The 16,633-nt window shown below is 36.2% G+C and overlaps 1 protein-coding gene across 3 annotated transcripts in view; it reads right to left on the reverse strand.

Moving 5' to 3' along the window:
• The window catches only part of LOC131972741 (alpha-1,3-mannosyl-glycoprotein 4-beta-N-acetylglucosaminyltransferase C-like), a 68,147-nt gene that overhangs the window by 29,051 nt on the left and 22,463 nt on the right, over positions 1 to 16,633 (reverse strand). Inside the window, exon 1 of one of the 3 annotated variants that reach the window (XM_059334437.1) lies at positions 6,277 to 6,532. The exons of the other annotated variants lie outside the window; for them this stretch is intronic. The gene's annotated coding sequence lies outside the window, so the exon portion shown is untranslated. Of the gene's footprint in view, positions 1 to 6,276; positions 6,533 to 16,633 lie in introns of those variants that run through there. 3 annotated transcript variants of the gene reach the window in all.

Consider the following 16,633-nt stretch of genomic DNA (forward strand, 5'->3'; position numbering starts at 1 on the left):
AATAAAAGTAAGCAGATAGCTTTTCATCCACTACAAGTATTTGGTACAATTTAATGTCCAAAATCCCGAACTATCCCTTTAAAAATGAGGGTTTCCTTGAGAAAAAATGATTTGTGCAAACTTATCTAAAGTCCTGTCCTTGGGACATTGCCTTAAATACTCTTAAATACTTTTCTGTCTTATGTTTTTTTTTTTTAATCTTAAATATCTGCAAAAGGGTATTGTGGTGGACTGGGTGACCTTTTAATGAATGTAGTTTTGTTGAGTAAAACCTTGTAGTTTTATGACTCTGCCAGCTTGCCTTAACTATCTATTCTACGATCAGAACTGGCCAGAACTAAGACACCGTAGCTCGGAAGGTAAGCTAACAGCTTAGCATCCACTACAAGTATTTCAAACAACTTAATGTCCTTAATCCTGAACTTTCCCTTTAAGAGTGATAAAGCTGAGGAGGTTGAGGTTGGGGAGACATTTGGCTCCCAACTAAATGTCAAATTATCTGACGTGTAAAAAATAAAATGTGGCTTTGACCTCTCAGAAAGGGCCAAAAGCAGATGTGTGACATTCTTCAGGTGCACAACATCTCACGTATCAACACTTAATGGTGTTAACGTGGTGTTGTTAAAGGTATCAGGCAGAGTACAGAACAACAGAGGGAGAAGATTGAACAGAAACAATTCAACGTTTCAAAACCTAGAAACATTTTTGAGCCACAGAAAGTACACCATAAGTAAGTAGAATAAGATATGGTTCATATCTTTCATTGAATATCAGGATTTAATATAAATTAAGTGTCACAGGTAGTCTGAAAGATGCAGAGGCCTTCTTTTATGTGAGGCCTGAACATGTTCTAGCAGCTATTTCAACACTAACACAGTTATTTTTTATGGTATAAAGAAAATCTGATGGTGCCGAAGACCTTCAAGACACTTTGGTGACACCAACATCCTCAGTTTGTATAAAGTACCTCAGCACCAGCGCTGAATAGAGAAAGATCAGGTGAGCCTCGGGGAGCTGGAACACCGAGTCACAGTTACATACTGACTCTGTACCAAACTCAGACAGTTAATGTCCTTCAGAATATAATATAAAAATTACGACAACGCAATCCCATGAAAATAGAGAAATTAAAAGGTCTGTGTGTAACAATAAAAAGGACTAAAACAGGCAGCTTATCACCATGAATAATCAAATATTTGGAGACAGAAACAATCTCCAAGGTAAACGGGCCGATAACGTCTCAATACACCAAAACATTACTTGATTTAGTTTAACAGTAGCTTAAACAAAAAGTAAACTCATTTAATAATAACAATATTTTTTTTACCAGGATTTAGTTAAGTCAAATAGTAATTAAAAAACAACATCAACAACAATAATTTTACATTAAAATAATAATAACAATGGTAGTAATAATTATTATATTACGAGGATTTGGTTTAGTGTTATAGTAACATAATAGTAAAAAAAAGTTAAATAAAAAAAAATATAAAAAAATTGATTTAGTGTAATAGTAACAAAAAATAAAATAAAAACAATTTAATAATAATATTTTTAACAGGATTTGGTTAAGTGAAATACTAATTTAAAAAAAGGAAAAAAATAAATAGTGTTATAGTAAATACAAAAGTACATAATAATAATAATAATAACAACAGTAATAATAAGAACAAAAACAACAATAACAACAATAATTTTTAATTAAAATAATAATAAAAATAGTAGTAATAATTATTATTTTACAAGGATTTGATCTAGTGTAATAGTAACAAAAATAAAATAAAAATAATTTAATAATAACAATATTTTTTAACAGGATTTGGTTAAGTTAAATACTAATTTTAAAAAAGTTAAAAAAATAAATACTATTCATTTTACCAAGATTTGGTATAGTGTTATAGTAAATACAAAAGTACATAATAATAATAATAATAATAATAATAAGAAGAAGAAGAACAAAAACAACAATAATAACAATAATTTTAAATTAAAATAACAATAACAAAAGCACTAATAATCATTATTTTACCAGGATTCGGTTTAATGCAACAGTAAAAGAAAAGTAAAAAAAAACCATAACATTAATAACAATTATTTCCCCAGGACTGCCTGTGCAGTGACAGTATGTATTTTCTCAGGTGTGTCAGAGATTTAAACCAGTAACCTTCTCCTCTCTGACCTGAATCTGTGCATGTTAAACTCCTATATTTCGCAGCCAAAGCTCTGCCACGCCGCTGATCTACCTGTGTGGAAATGTGTTTGTGAGGCCGGTTATGGAAGCACTCGGACTCATTAATCATTCATCGGGCACAGGAGCGTCTGCTGAGAGCTGATTCTTGGCATTTAGACGGGAGGGAGACTACAGTAAACACATTTTCTGAGTGCTGCTCTGTGGTCCACGTATAATCAATTCTCCTGTTATTGCGTTTCACTCGCTGTGGGGCAATAGGGCGAAGGGATATGATATCACCCAGGACTTGCCAATAATAAAATTCTATCAGCGAGAAAGCACCAGGGGGTTAGTGGGAAGTGTCAACCTCGTCTGAACCACATTTCCAATAACAAACAGCCCTCCTGCGAGAAGTCAACAATGCCCCAAGGTGAGGCGCGTGCTATTTGTCAATCTGGACGCATGACAGTGTGCGTTTGGATGAATGCAAAAAATGTGCAATCCGCCCACAGGGGGGAACAGATTCCACTTCTGAAATGAAACTACCTGAGAGGGAAATACAGAAGTCATTAAGGGGAAATATTAAAGATGTACTTACAGATATCACCAGGAAACTTCCACAGCTTGTTACTGACTTTAAGACAAGGGTGCAATATACATTTACTGTACTTAAGTATTGTACTTAAGTACAATTTTGAGGTACTTGTACTTTACTTGAGGATTTCCATTGATTGTGATTTTATACTTCTACATTTAGAGGCATTAAGCTGAAAACTTTAGTTACTTTTCAGATGGAGATTTAACATGAAATATATGATCAATTTAAAGTGATTAGACATTTTTTTAAAAATTAAACCTCATAACAGTATATTAATAAGTTAAAATGAGCCATATCTTTACAAAATTAAAACACTGCTTACATATATGCATCGATACAAATCATTTAATAATATATTTGGACTATATAAAACAATCTGAGTGGGTCCATTCTGCATAACGAATACTTTTACTTTTGATACTTTAAGTACATTTTGATGCTGATACTTTTGTACTTTTACTTCAGTAAATTTTAAATGCAGGACTTTTGCTTGTAGTGGAGTCATTTCACAGTGTGGTATTAGTACTTTTACTGAATTAAGGGATCTGAATACTTCTTCCACCACTGCTTTAAGACATGATTCTTTAGCATCATAAGTTTTCTGATATTTTATGTTTAGGTATGGAAATGTGGTGTGAACGCATTAAATATGTGCTAATTTGCATATATATTATTATATTATTTATATTATCTTGTTGATATATTAGATTCAAAGTTTTCTACAGAAGGAAATTTGGATATCTCCTTTAATCATTTCATAAATCAGAAAATATTATAGTTTTTAGAAACAAAATTATAGTTTTTAGGTGCAAAATGTTGTATAAATCAGGGTATGACTGATCGTAAAAACCTTCAGAATATAGTTAGGAATAAAACTGGTCAGTTTTAATGTCTGTAAGTGGAGCTGAAAATACCCATTTTTGCCAAACACAAACCTAGTTCTGGTGCTGGTTCACAGTTGGTTCAACATGCAAAGCTGTTTGCTTTTCCACGACTAGAGAACTACATCTATACGTCACAGTTTACGTCTTGAAACATCTCCGCTCTCTGCCACTATAATAACAACAACGGCGAACTACGTCTTCTCTTTACAAATGTTGCTCCTGCCTTTGCGAGCCAACATTAGCAGCCAAATACAACTGGTACAACACATCTGTTCTGCTCGTCTTGATCTTTGACCATCAGTGAGTGGTTTTTTGACATAACTTATTTAGGTATACTGCTGTACTCCCCATATAAAGGTTAGGATTGTATATGCACAGGACCACATTTTTCTTGCTATATCAGAGCGTTTAGAGGCCGTCTCCATCTGCGTTATTTTCAGGGTTTTTCAAATGCAAAACGCAGACACAATTTAAGCTCTGAACTTTAACACTTACTGAGTCAACTGTGCCAAGTTTGGAAATAAACACTAAACTAAGATGTTAATATTAAGGTTTGTTGTAAGCTAATGCTAGCCCGTATCGATCACATCAAATATAATGTATAATATATGTTCAATTTGGTCTTTTTGGTCACGATAATCCCGCCCCCAGCCCCTGACATGCTAGTTCATGGTCAGAGAGTTGGTGCTGCTCTGGAACCAGTTTTCCTGAAGGGAGCCAGTTATTTGGCTGTTGAAACACCAAGAACTGGTTCCAGATTAGGCACCGGCTCCGAACCGACCCTCAAACTGCCCTGGTGGAAAAGGGTAGTTGAGGTTTATGAGAAAAAACTCCTTTTGAGAAAACGGCTTTTAAAGATTTTATACATTCTTAATGTAAATGACTATTTGAAGACCATATACTGAATGTAATTTATATAGAACATGTAAAGGAGCCAATTCATTGAAATTTCGTCTATGTATAACTGGATGACAATAAGTCTATCTAAGTCTAAAACACATAATATTGTGCAAGAGATAACTCGCGGGACAACACACTGCAATGCAACCCTAACTTTTAGCTAATTTAGGAGAAATATGAGTAAAATATACACCCAAATGTTTGTTTTGGATGTTTTCTTCCCACTATTCTGAGAGAAAACATGTTTACCAGTGCATGAAAAACCATGTTTTGGCCTGAAGTGTCTCGTTATTCTCATCAGTTCCTCTCAGCTCTGCAGGATCAGGGGGATCCACGTCGAGGCAGACAGCAGTAAAAAAGGGTGCAGTCTCAGTCTCATGGCCACGAGTTTGGGAGGTACGTGTGAGGGAGAACAGAGGGATTTACTGTAGAGATGCTCTGAAATATGTGGTGGTGGGGGGGGGGTGTTGTCTCCATGGCGACAAGTGTGTAATGGAAACATCAGTGGCATTGAGACGCCCGGGATCTTTGTGCAACGACACCGCTCGCTGTAAAATCATCCCACAGCTCAGCTCTGCAGAGACAGAGAGAGAGAGAGGAGGAAGGAGAGGTGTCACAGAGCTCCAGAGCTCACTCACTCGCTCGCTAAAATTCTCCCAATTCTTTTTTTCAGGCGATGATCCAAAGATATGATAATTAAGGAACGCGGAGCACGATTCACACCACAGACGAACACGTGTCCCAGTTCAGCACCCCGACTTATGAGGGTGTTGGAGAGAAGGGGACGATATGAGAAAGCATGACGATGGAGAAAAGCTGCATCGTCTCCTTGCTGAAGATTCAGACATTTTACAAGTTTGAAAGGGAATGTCTCTCTATGTGCACAAACTTAAAGCTTTACATGGAAGAAACAACTTTGACCATCACTGAGTGGCTTCTGACATCATTTCTATTGGGTATAACTCTCTACTCCCCATATAAAGGTTAGGATTGTATATGCACAGGGCCAAATTTTCATGTTACATGGAAAAAATCATTAGACCACCCTTGTTTTCTTCAAATTTTTGTTTATTTTAATGCCTGGTACAACTAAAGGTGCATTTGTTTGGACAAATATAATGACAACAACAAAAATATTCCATAAGAGTTTTAATTTAAGAGCTGATATCTAGACATTTTCCATGGTTTTCTTGATAATAACCAAAATCATTATCAAGAAAACCATGGAAAATGTCTATATATCAGCTCTAGATATCATATTTTAATACCTGGTATAACTAACGGTACATTTGTTAGGACAAATATTGATAATAACCAAAATCATTATCAAGAAAACCATGGAAAATGTTTAGGTATTAGCTCTTAAATGAAACTCTTATGAAATATTTTTGTTGTTATCATTATAATTGTCCAAACAAATGTACCTTTAGTTATATCAGGGATTAAAATGAACAAGAAACTATAGAAAACAAGGGGGGATCTAATTTTTTTTCCCCATGACTGTATATCAGAGCGTTTAAAGGCCTCCATCAGCATTATTTTCCTTGTTTTTCAAATGCAAAACGCCCACTCGGCCTCAGCAACAAGACGTCACATAGGTTACCTCAGTGAGCTGTGAACGTTAGCACTAACTGAGTCAACGTTAGCTGTGCTGGGCTAAGTTTAGAACGGGACAGAATATACTGCTGTGAAACCGAGTCACACAATAACACGAACAAACTAACCAAACAAGGTGGCGGCAACGTCAGACCGGCTACTTCCATGTTTGCCGTTTTTCTGTCAATGGAGTCTGGTGGCTTTGAAGAGAGCAGAGGTAACAGCTTCAGTGTCCCGTCAGAAAGAGCTGTCTGACAGAGAGGTAAAGAGATGAACATATTTTAAATATAGTGTACATTTAAACTGATGTTGATTCTTTAAACAGGCTAAAATACATTTTTTTTGGAAGCCCCCTGTCCACAGCTGTTGACATCACTCAATTCAGATCCACCAGACTGCTTTGAAAAAAACAGTAATTTTGCCTTTCAGAAAGAGGAGTTGTTGGTCGATTGATACACTAATCTGCTAATTGTGCCTAATTGTGTTATTGTGTGACTTTTATGTTAGATTAGATATCCCTTTATTAGATCTGATACCAAAGATCTGATCTCTCTGAATGCCTTTAAATCCACAAATAAAATTGTGAAAATGTTAATGATTTGTATTGTACTTTTAGCATTTTTTAGAGTCATATACCACCATGTGTTGTAATATTATCTGTGTGTCTTGTGTCTGTTTTATTTTGACTTGCTCTTCGTTTGTGCTGCTGTTCTGTCTTGGCCAGGACTCCCTGGAAAAAGAGATTTTTTTCATCTCAATGGGACCTTTCCTGGTTAAATAAAGGTTTAATAAAAAAAAGAAACGAGTCCCACAATGGGGACATTTACAGTGTAACAGCAGCAAAAAGTGCCCGGCAAAAATAAAAAGAAGTATCAATAAGTATCAAAAATGATTTGAACTAACGTGGCATAGAAATAAGCATGTTGAATACTTAAAACAAGAAATTAACTCTTAAAACCAGATAAATTATCTAAGACTTTTAAATCAAAGTTTGTTTTATCCTAAGAACCAAATAATTTGCAGTGAATAACAGTATAAATAGGAATACAAAAGGTGTGAAGCAAACAAAAAATAACCACTTACTGTGATTTCTTTTTTTTTGTCAGTGCAAGAACAGCAGACCAACATTAATTGCAAGAAGTAATTTTGTGCATTTTTACACTGAACTTTTAAGATTTCATGCTCAAATGCATGTAGTTGTACTGAGGGCCACTTCAAGTGAGGGTGCGGGCCGTATGCGGCCCCCGGGCCTCCAGTTGCCCATCCCTGACCCAGAAACCTACGTCAGGTCATGTAGGAAAAAGATTTCAGAAGGGCTTCAAAAAGTTGCATTCCAGTGCTAAAATGTGAACTTCCACTAAAATATTAATGTTTGGATTTGAATAAAGAAGAACACTACTGGGTAGCTATGAAAGAAATTATACAAAAACAATAACAATGGACCTGCACAGACAGTACTTGGTGCCAGCAAAGGTCAGCTGAATGATGCAAAATACTGTTTTACAAGCACCGGGACAACAAGGAGAGCCAAACACCAGCTGCATCTACTACACAACTGTAATGACACAAAACAAGTAAAACATTGGCAAAGTTTCCCTTTAAAGTCAGAAGAAGATCATGGTCTTATTTTAAAAAAACAACAACTTTGACTGACTGACATAACAAGAAGTCAGATGGAAACACACACGTTGATATCGTCACCCTGTTAAAATAATCGCCTAAGTCATTTTTTGTCAAAATTGTTTTTTTTTGCCTAAATCATCTCCTCATGATGCCGGTCACCGGTAAAATCACCTACATCGTCAGTTGATCAGATCATGTGATTTTACTATTACTATTTTTAATTTACATGCAAATAGACAGTTTTGTAGTTTTATTATTTATTATTTTTTCTGTTTTTGTGTGTATAAATGGTAAAAAAAAAAAAAAAAAAAAAGGTACATTTCTATAGACACCTGTGTCTTTTGTTTTTATTTTGGGTTCCTGGCAGCTTTATACATTAATTAAAATAAAATGAAAAATCGGACTGATAGCCAAGTTTGTGTGGAGAAAAAGGAGCCATGCATGTGATGTAAGGACAGACTGAAAGATGCTAAACAGAGACAGAAAGGAATGCATAGGGAGTTGACAAATTTGAACCAAAATCTCCTGGACTTCAGAGGTTTAAATATACAATCCATGAGTGATTAACTGCACACGACTCCTACAGCAGGTCTGTAAATAGTGTTTGTCCCAAAGAGAAAATTCAAAATAGCAGGAAAATGTTGAATCTGCAAGCTCTGCTAAATCACTGGTACAAGCCACTAAAGAACAAATCTGCTCCTGACAGCCGGGGAATAAGACTCTGCATTACATTCTGCACCTTTAAAGCTTTGGATGAATGGAAGGAGTCTTTCACGGAGGAGTTATGATATTTGTCCACAGTCTGCTCTTCATATATCATGTTCGTTTCACTCTGTTATTCATCCGTCTTCCACTTGACATGCAGCCATAATTTTGGTTATCACCAACTTGGGTGTAAATTTGGCAGCAGTGGAGGCGCGGAGGCTTTTCTTCCCCTCTGAACGCTTCCTGACATCGCTGTCAGCTCGTATTGATATCAGATATTTATTACATTCGAGCGGAGACGTGAACAGTGATCCAAAAAATCAGATAGGAGTCAGAAATCTGGAGCCGAGCCTGAAAGCCCGTGTTGTGAATGTAGCCCGGGAGTGCAGAGCAACAAAATCATCATTACTCAGGTGCCTGCCAAGAGTGTACCAGAGAAGCTGCTACTATAAGATGAACATAATAGGATGCTAATAAATCCTCTGGAGATCACCGGGAGTTCAGAATGATGTTTCCCAGAATGCTCATCAATCAGGCGAGCGGGAGGCTGACTCGCTCTTGGAACGTTCTACTTCAGCTTCTCTGCGTCTCGAGTACAACCCACACTCGTGTTTTTCTCTAATATCTCAGTTTGATGTAAATAACCGTCATTTGGAGACTAATGCTACAATCATTCACCGCCTCACTCTTACTCAGAGTGGCAGCACGACTTGCCTCCAACTTGTCTGATTTCTCCTGCTTTTTTCTTTTCTTGTCGGGCCTTTTAAAGGTTTCAGTTTGTGTATTCAGTGCTGCTCTCCTGCATCTTTGATGGATTAAATGTTGGGCTAAATAAGTGGCGTGGTAACGTCCGTCAACACTTGATCTACTCTGAAATATCTCAATATCTATAACATGGACCTGCACAGACAGTACTTGGTGCTGGCAACAGTCAGCTGAATGATGCAAAATACTGTTTTACAAGCTCAGAGGCAACAAGGAGAGCCAAGCACGTCCATCTGCATCTACTACACAACTGTAATGACACAAAACAAGTCAAAAATTATTACAGTAAAAAAAACAAGGTTCGTACACTTTTTCAGTGGTCAAATTCAAACACTTTTCAAGGACTTTCAAGGTCCATTTTCAAGCTTTTCCAGCACCTTTCAACAGTTGTAAATGACATGTTTTAGATGAGTACTTCGATACTAAAAGGGGTAATTTCACTTAACAATACCACCAGCAATGGTATTACACTTTTAACAACTAAAAGTAGTTTTCTAATCTCATAAAACATACTGGTATGGGAATCTAGGGGCTAGGAGCAAAAAGTAAGCTCACAAAAATCATCAACTGGTGGAGCTATACACGACCCAAACTAGGAGGAAAGACCCACAAATAGGCTACTTCAGGAGCCCTCACATCCAGTAGGAATTAGAAAAACTCCCTTCAGTAAGAAGATACAGGGTAGAGCAACAAGAAACATCTCAGAAACAAGAAGACGCAGGCGGATCGGTCTTCATTTCAGATTATAGGCTATAGGCTATTCAGTTTATATATTTTTTTCCATTGAAAATGCGGTTGTCTATAGTCAGAGAATACAGTAAGAATTTCAAGCATTTACAAGCACTTCATCCAAAATCCAAGCACTTTTCAAACCTTGAAATTCAACATTAGAATTTAAGCATTTTCAAGGATTTCAAGCACCCGTACCAACCCTGAAAAAAGATCATGTTCATATTTAAAAGTATTTATTTAAAAGAAAACAACTTTGACTGACTGACATCATAACAAGAAGTCAGATGGACAAACAGGTGGTAAACGAGATGCTTCCACATACTGAGTTTCTTTACGATTTTAAATCCAATGAGTTGAATCCACTGTGGTTAATTCAACTTTTAGTGGGAATAATTCCATTAAATTATTTAGAATTGTTTCAAAATCAAAACCCTTTGTCCCCAGAAGAAAATTCCTCATGACTTTGGTGGTGCCCTGACTTTTACTCCTGTGTCACCATGAGGTTAAACTCTACAAACTAATTCTGGATATGAATGCAGAATATGTAGGGACCATATTTTGAGGTGGAACGCATTGTCCAAATGATGAATCTCCAAAACCATTGGCTATCTTCAGATGAGTATCAGACAATTAATCTTAGGCATTTTACTGACTAGAGTAAGTTCCTTATAGTTAGAACTTAGCTACAAGAATCAAAATTTTTATTTTGCCCGTAGAACAAGAACGATCATAGTTTCTTAGAACGCTGTTTTGAACTCTAACGGCATTTTCATGTCTCAAGTTGCTAATCAGACAATGAATTTTCGGCAATTTCCCAACCAGAGGAAGTTTTTGATAGTTTAAGAACTTTGTTCCAGGAATACATCTTTTTATTTTATCGCAAGAACTCGGAACAATCATAGTTTCTTAGAACGCTGTTTTGAAGGTCTAACCCACACTCATGTTTTTCTCTAATATCTCAGTTTGATGTAAATAACCTTTTAAGCAATCTTGAGCAAAATAAATGGCATGACTCAAGCCTGCTAATGTCCGCCAACATAAATAATAAACAATGTAATCATGGTAAATTTTGTGCAGACATTCCTGGTCCCCAAAAGATAAAATCTAAATTACTTTTCCTCTCCCCGCACCATGATGTTAATCTCTATAAACAGATTCTGGGTATAAATGCAGAATTCGTAGGTTAATGGACCTTATTTTAAGATGGGACTCAATCTTGTTTTAGACAACTTTAACAACATTCTCATGTCTCAAGTTGTTAATCAGACAATGAATTTGAGGTAATTTCCTGACCAGAGTAAGCTTTTGATAGTTTAAGAACTTAGTTCCAGGAATACATCTTTCTATTTTACTGCAAGAACTCGGAACAATCATACAGGTTCTGTGGGTTTTATTAAAACAGGTTAAAAAAAAAACCTGTTTTAAATTATTGCAACCTTTACTTCCAGGCGATGTTATAACTCACCATAAATGTGACGAAATGAGCTTCCATGTGTGAAAATGTCACATTAAGGCTTTGGATGTGTTTTGACAGAAACTGACTGAACTGAATTGTATCTTATTAGATTCAACTGGACTGTATCGGATTGGACTAAATTACAGTATATTGGATTTGCACAAATAAAGAATATGACTAAAACCTAAAGAAAAGAAAATGTGATTTTATCTAAGAAGATAAACTGAAAGTGAAAGAATACGACTCCTAACACAATAAAAAGCTGTAAAAAAGGTCACTAAACAGTCCAGGCTGCGGCTGCTCGTTAAAGCACTGGCTGGATAATGTAAAACGCAGCAATTAATTGATAAAGTATCAGCGTTGAGGTGGTATTTAATTATCTGAAATGGACGGTATTAACACTGCGCCGTCCTATTAAAAGGAACATTTTAATTTGTACAACTTATTCCATTATCTGCACGTTAATAAATGATTAACTGCAGCCTGTGAGCCTTCCTGCTCCTTAAAAACAACTGTAATTTATGCCATTAAAGAATCAATCTACATTAAAATAAAGAGAGATTTTCTTGTGTTTTTAAAAGGAAGACAGTCTCTCGGTGGAGATATGGAAGTGGTGAAGAAAACACTTTTTGTTGTGTTTGTTGTGAATCTCCCCGTGTCTATTTTGAAGCTGTTTTGATGAGAATGAGAGGTGGACTTTCACACCAACCTCTTCATCAATTAAGATTTTTAAGCCATCTGAAGTCGCTCTCATTTCCAATCGGAGGAGCCGCCTGCCTGCCTGCCTGGAAGAATAATGAGCGGCTGACTCCACCAGAGGTTCACTCCGACTACCAGCATAACAATCCACTGCAGGAAGTGTAAACAATCTTCCCTCTGCTCACCAGATCAATTCTAATTTTGTTCCTCAAGTCAATATGCTTCTCATATGACTTTTTTTCTTCAGCCGTCGTATTTATTGGACCTTTGCGTGCATGTAAAAATCCAAAATCTGACCTTTTTTTCTGACTGACCATAAAGTGTGACGTATACTGCCTCGGTCTCTTAAATTTCTTTTAGTTTTCTGTCAAGAGAAAATAAGAGGATTGAACTCCAGATGCTCCAAATGTTCTTATCTAAACCTGCTATTACTCAGGTGTGCTGAATGACGATCATATTCGTTTATTTGAAAAGGTAAAGCCCCATAAACACTCTATAGGTGGCAGGTGTTGTGGTCTGGCACATTCTCCAGAAATTGGAGAGACGCCACCAAATAAGGGCTGTAAGAAGAAGAACCTAAGCAGAAATATTGCTGCATTCACATGAACAATAAGGCAGATGGTGGACGGCAAACTGGATAATCAATGTAATGGACGAGATAAAGTCAGTAAAGTCAGGAGAGGTAAACGGCACTGAGGTCCAAAGTTAAAATATTTAAACTTTTTTCAGTTTCTTTTGCAACAGAATTTGGGCGATCTGACTCAAAAACTTAATAATCTATTATTTTATGAATAATTAGGTTAAATTATAGACATGAACAAATTCTAATAAGGATAATTTATTCCATTCTTCGACAAAATCATTTTAAGTTGCTCTTAAAATTATTCTTTGTAGCACCGATTTAAAAATATGTTGCCCAGTAATGGCAACTAGATTATTAATGTTGAAAATAAATACAATTGAATTGAACTATGCAAAATAACCCATTGCACCAATGTCTGCTAACATAATAAAGCTGCTGTTGTTTAAAACCATCTGTTTTGGTACGTAAACTTTACTGAAGAATCTATCTATCTATCTATCTATCTATCTATCTATCTATCTATCTATCTATCTATCTATCTATCTATCTATAATCCATCTATCATCTATCCATCCATCATCCATCTATCCATCATCTATCCACCATCCATCCATCATCAATCCATCCATCCATCAATCATCCATCCATCCATCCATCCATCCATCAGCAATCCATCAATCCATCCATCCAACAGCCCGCCCGTCCATCCAACCATCCATCCATCCATTTATCCATCATCCATCCAACCAATCATCCAGCCATCCATCCAACCATCCATCCATCCATTTATCCATCATCCATCCATCCATCCAACCATCATCCATCCATCCATCCATCCATCCATCCATCCATCCATCCAACCAGTGACTTTACCGTGACGTCTACTCCAATTTAAGAAATTAATCTGTTGAACACACCGACCAAAATACTCAACTCCATGGTCTGATGAGCTAGCAACACAGAAAGTCTCACTGATGATGTGCTTCCTGTCAGCTTTAGCAGGAATTCATTACACTGATTACAAATTAAAGTGACTCTAGGTTTTGTAATCGCTAACATTTTATATTCTAGCGAGCGTTGTTCAACGTGTTTTGGTGTATAAGCTGGTGTACAGTTTGTTCCAGCAGGCAGCTACATGCAGCTCGCTGCTCCTCCAGTCTTAATAAGCCGAGCCGTCTCCTCTGAAGGTGGCAGGCTCTGCCAGACGTCCCCACCTTTGGAGGACCCAGTTTCCAAGCTTCCTGACAGAAACCTTTTTGATCATCGCGAATGGCGGCAACATGTGACGATAAAAAGCATCTGAGTGTTATTTTCTACCGGCACGGAGTCTCTGCGGCTCGCCCCGTTCCTGGCACAACTTGAATGTGGAAGAAAAGAAACTCCCAACAGGCTTTAAAGAGAATAAAGTGGGAATTGTACTTTAGAATTCTTCTTGTAAGTGTTGGTGCGGATCCAGCTGTCTTTAAGCCAACGTCCCGGGAGAGCAGAACAAAGACAATGTTTTCATGTGACCATCTAAACAACATTATAACACCAGAACCAGATGAGAGATAGGAAAGATATAGTTATAAATACACTTCATATACTAGATACTAAAGAAAACAGAACATATTTCTGAACCGTGTTTGTTAAATGCGTTTAAAAATTTATTTAACTGGACATTACTGCATAATATATTGTGTTAATAAGCCATTTCACTTCAACTGGTATTTGTTTCTTCTGTATCGACTTGTAATGCAATACAAAAAAAAACTTTTGGAGCATCAAGCTGCTGAAACTGTGTAATTTGTGGTTGCATTAGTGTTTTGAAACCACAAACAAAATCTAGTTTAGGGCCACAAATTTGGTGCACTTTCAAAAGCTGCTGGGAGGAAAAAACTGTGAAGATGCTGCAGCGTGTTTAGTCTGAAATAATGCAGATTGTCCCACCTACTCACAGATATAATAGTTTGCCCAGATGAAATTATGGTGTCAGGTAAAGTCGCTGGCAGGAAATTGCCTCCTAAATCTACTCCGCAGAGTGAAAAACCAAATTATCTCCAAAAAGTGAGCACTCAATCCACAGAAAGCTTCACCTTTGACCCGTTCCCTCCTTCATCTCTTTGGTGTAAAACAAACTGCCTGGAAAGCTTAACATGAGTGATGCAGCGAGCAGTTTACTGGCTGCTGCAGCTGTGAACAAATTCAAAGCTCTCGAAAACGTCTTTCTTTGTGGAACCTGAAGGCTAAATGATACGGTTTCAAAGACGGAACAACTGAAGGTGCACTCAGGAGCTCCTCATGTTCGTAAAGTAAAATGTTTCCAAATCTATCAGCGAGAAGTCGCCCTGAAGCTGTTTCATGATACCTAAAGAGATCTTTATGTTCTAATGCAACACAGGATCTACAACTGTTGAACTGTGTACAGGTTAGGAGGAAAAGTGTCCAGTGTATTTATTCAACTCTATGGAGTCTTGGGCTATATTTTCCATTTTTGAATCATTTTCATGTCTTTTTTGGTCACTTGTTTCTTTTTGTGTCTTTTTTAGTCATTTTGTGTCTGTTGTTGTGCCTTTTTTAGTTATTTTTGTGTCTTTTTTAGTTCAACATAAAATGTGATTTTGAATCTTTTTTTTTTTTTTTACTTTCAAAACACTATGATGCTCAATAAAGACTTTTTAATGTTGCAAATGTGAACAAAGGTTGCGTAATTAGAGACTGGAGCAAAGGGAAACTACTGACCTTTTCCAATCATAATCCCTTTAATTCCCTGATCTTAACCATGTGTTTATCACTGTAGTTCCCATTTATTTGAACCCAAAATATCATATTTAAGCTTTTAACACACTGCCGGTTCTATGGGCACCCACAAGTCTCTTTTTTCCAAACAAAAGCAAGTCAACATTGTTTTGGGTATTTTTTTGAGCATGACCATGATCGTTCCCTAATCCTAACCATGTGTTTATGGATGTAGCTGCCCTAACATTAACAAGGCAGTCATTTGAACCCAAACCATCACATTTAAAACTAAAACAGTTTCACCACAGAGATTATTACAAATCTTATGAAAGATCTGAGGTATTTCACTTCTGAAATAAATTTTAAATCATGTGAGGACACCCAAAACTTTAACTGGACCTTCACCGTGAAATATCTTTTTTGGTATTGTCTTTATAATAACAAGGTTGTCAGTCATAGAGCTCTGGACTTTAACAACTCTCTCTTCAACAATCTCTCCTCTTATCCTGAGCAAGCTCGTTATACCCAGTCAAACCCAATTTATGCAATTCAAAGACTGTTTAAGGACCCAAAATGGTGTACTGCATGATAAAAAAATGTCGATTTTTGTCCAAAACTGCGTGGTGTTATCATAAAATGGACATGTCTGTAAAGACTTATGGGTACCCATAGAACCCATTGTCATTCCAAAATCTTGAAGTCAAGGGACCCTGGTAACACTTTGCAATACCCATCAATTATAGATGGTAAATGGACCATTTATAAACAGTAAACAGATAGTTTATTAAAGTTTAATCATTATTTATAAACCATATGTAGGCCATTTAGAATGAAAAATAGATAATTTATTAATGTTGAACTATCATTTATAAATGGCAAATAGATGGTATATTAATGTAATTGATAGTTAATTTACCATTAACAAACAATTCAATTATAATTATTCGTTTATTAATAGTTTATGAAAATGTTACACTATACACTATATTAAGTATGTTAATGATTTTGAAATGATGATATACCTTTAAGAAATTGGTTGAAAACATTTAAAGATTAAATATGTATAGCACTTTGTAAATGGTTAATAATTGTTTTATAAACCATCTATTAACATCATTTAGATGGTTATTGTAAAGTGTTACCGAAACCCCTCTGAAAACGGGCATGTCAGTTTTTCTCTTACTAAAATGTAGCCTAACTTTGA

Source organism: Centropristis striata, chromosome 6, assembly GCF_030273125.1.
Source record: "Centropristis striata isolate RG_2023a ecotype Rhode Island chromosome 6, C.striata_1.0, whole genome shotgun sequence".
Lineage (NCBI taxonomy): Eukaryota > Metazoa > Chordata > Actinopteri > Perciformes > Serranidae > Centropristis > Centropristis striata.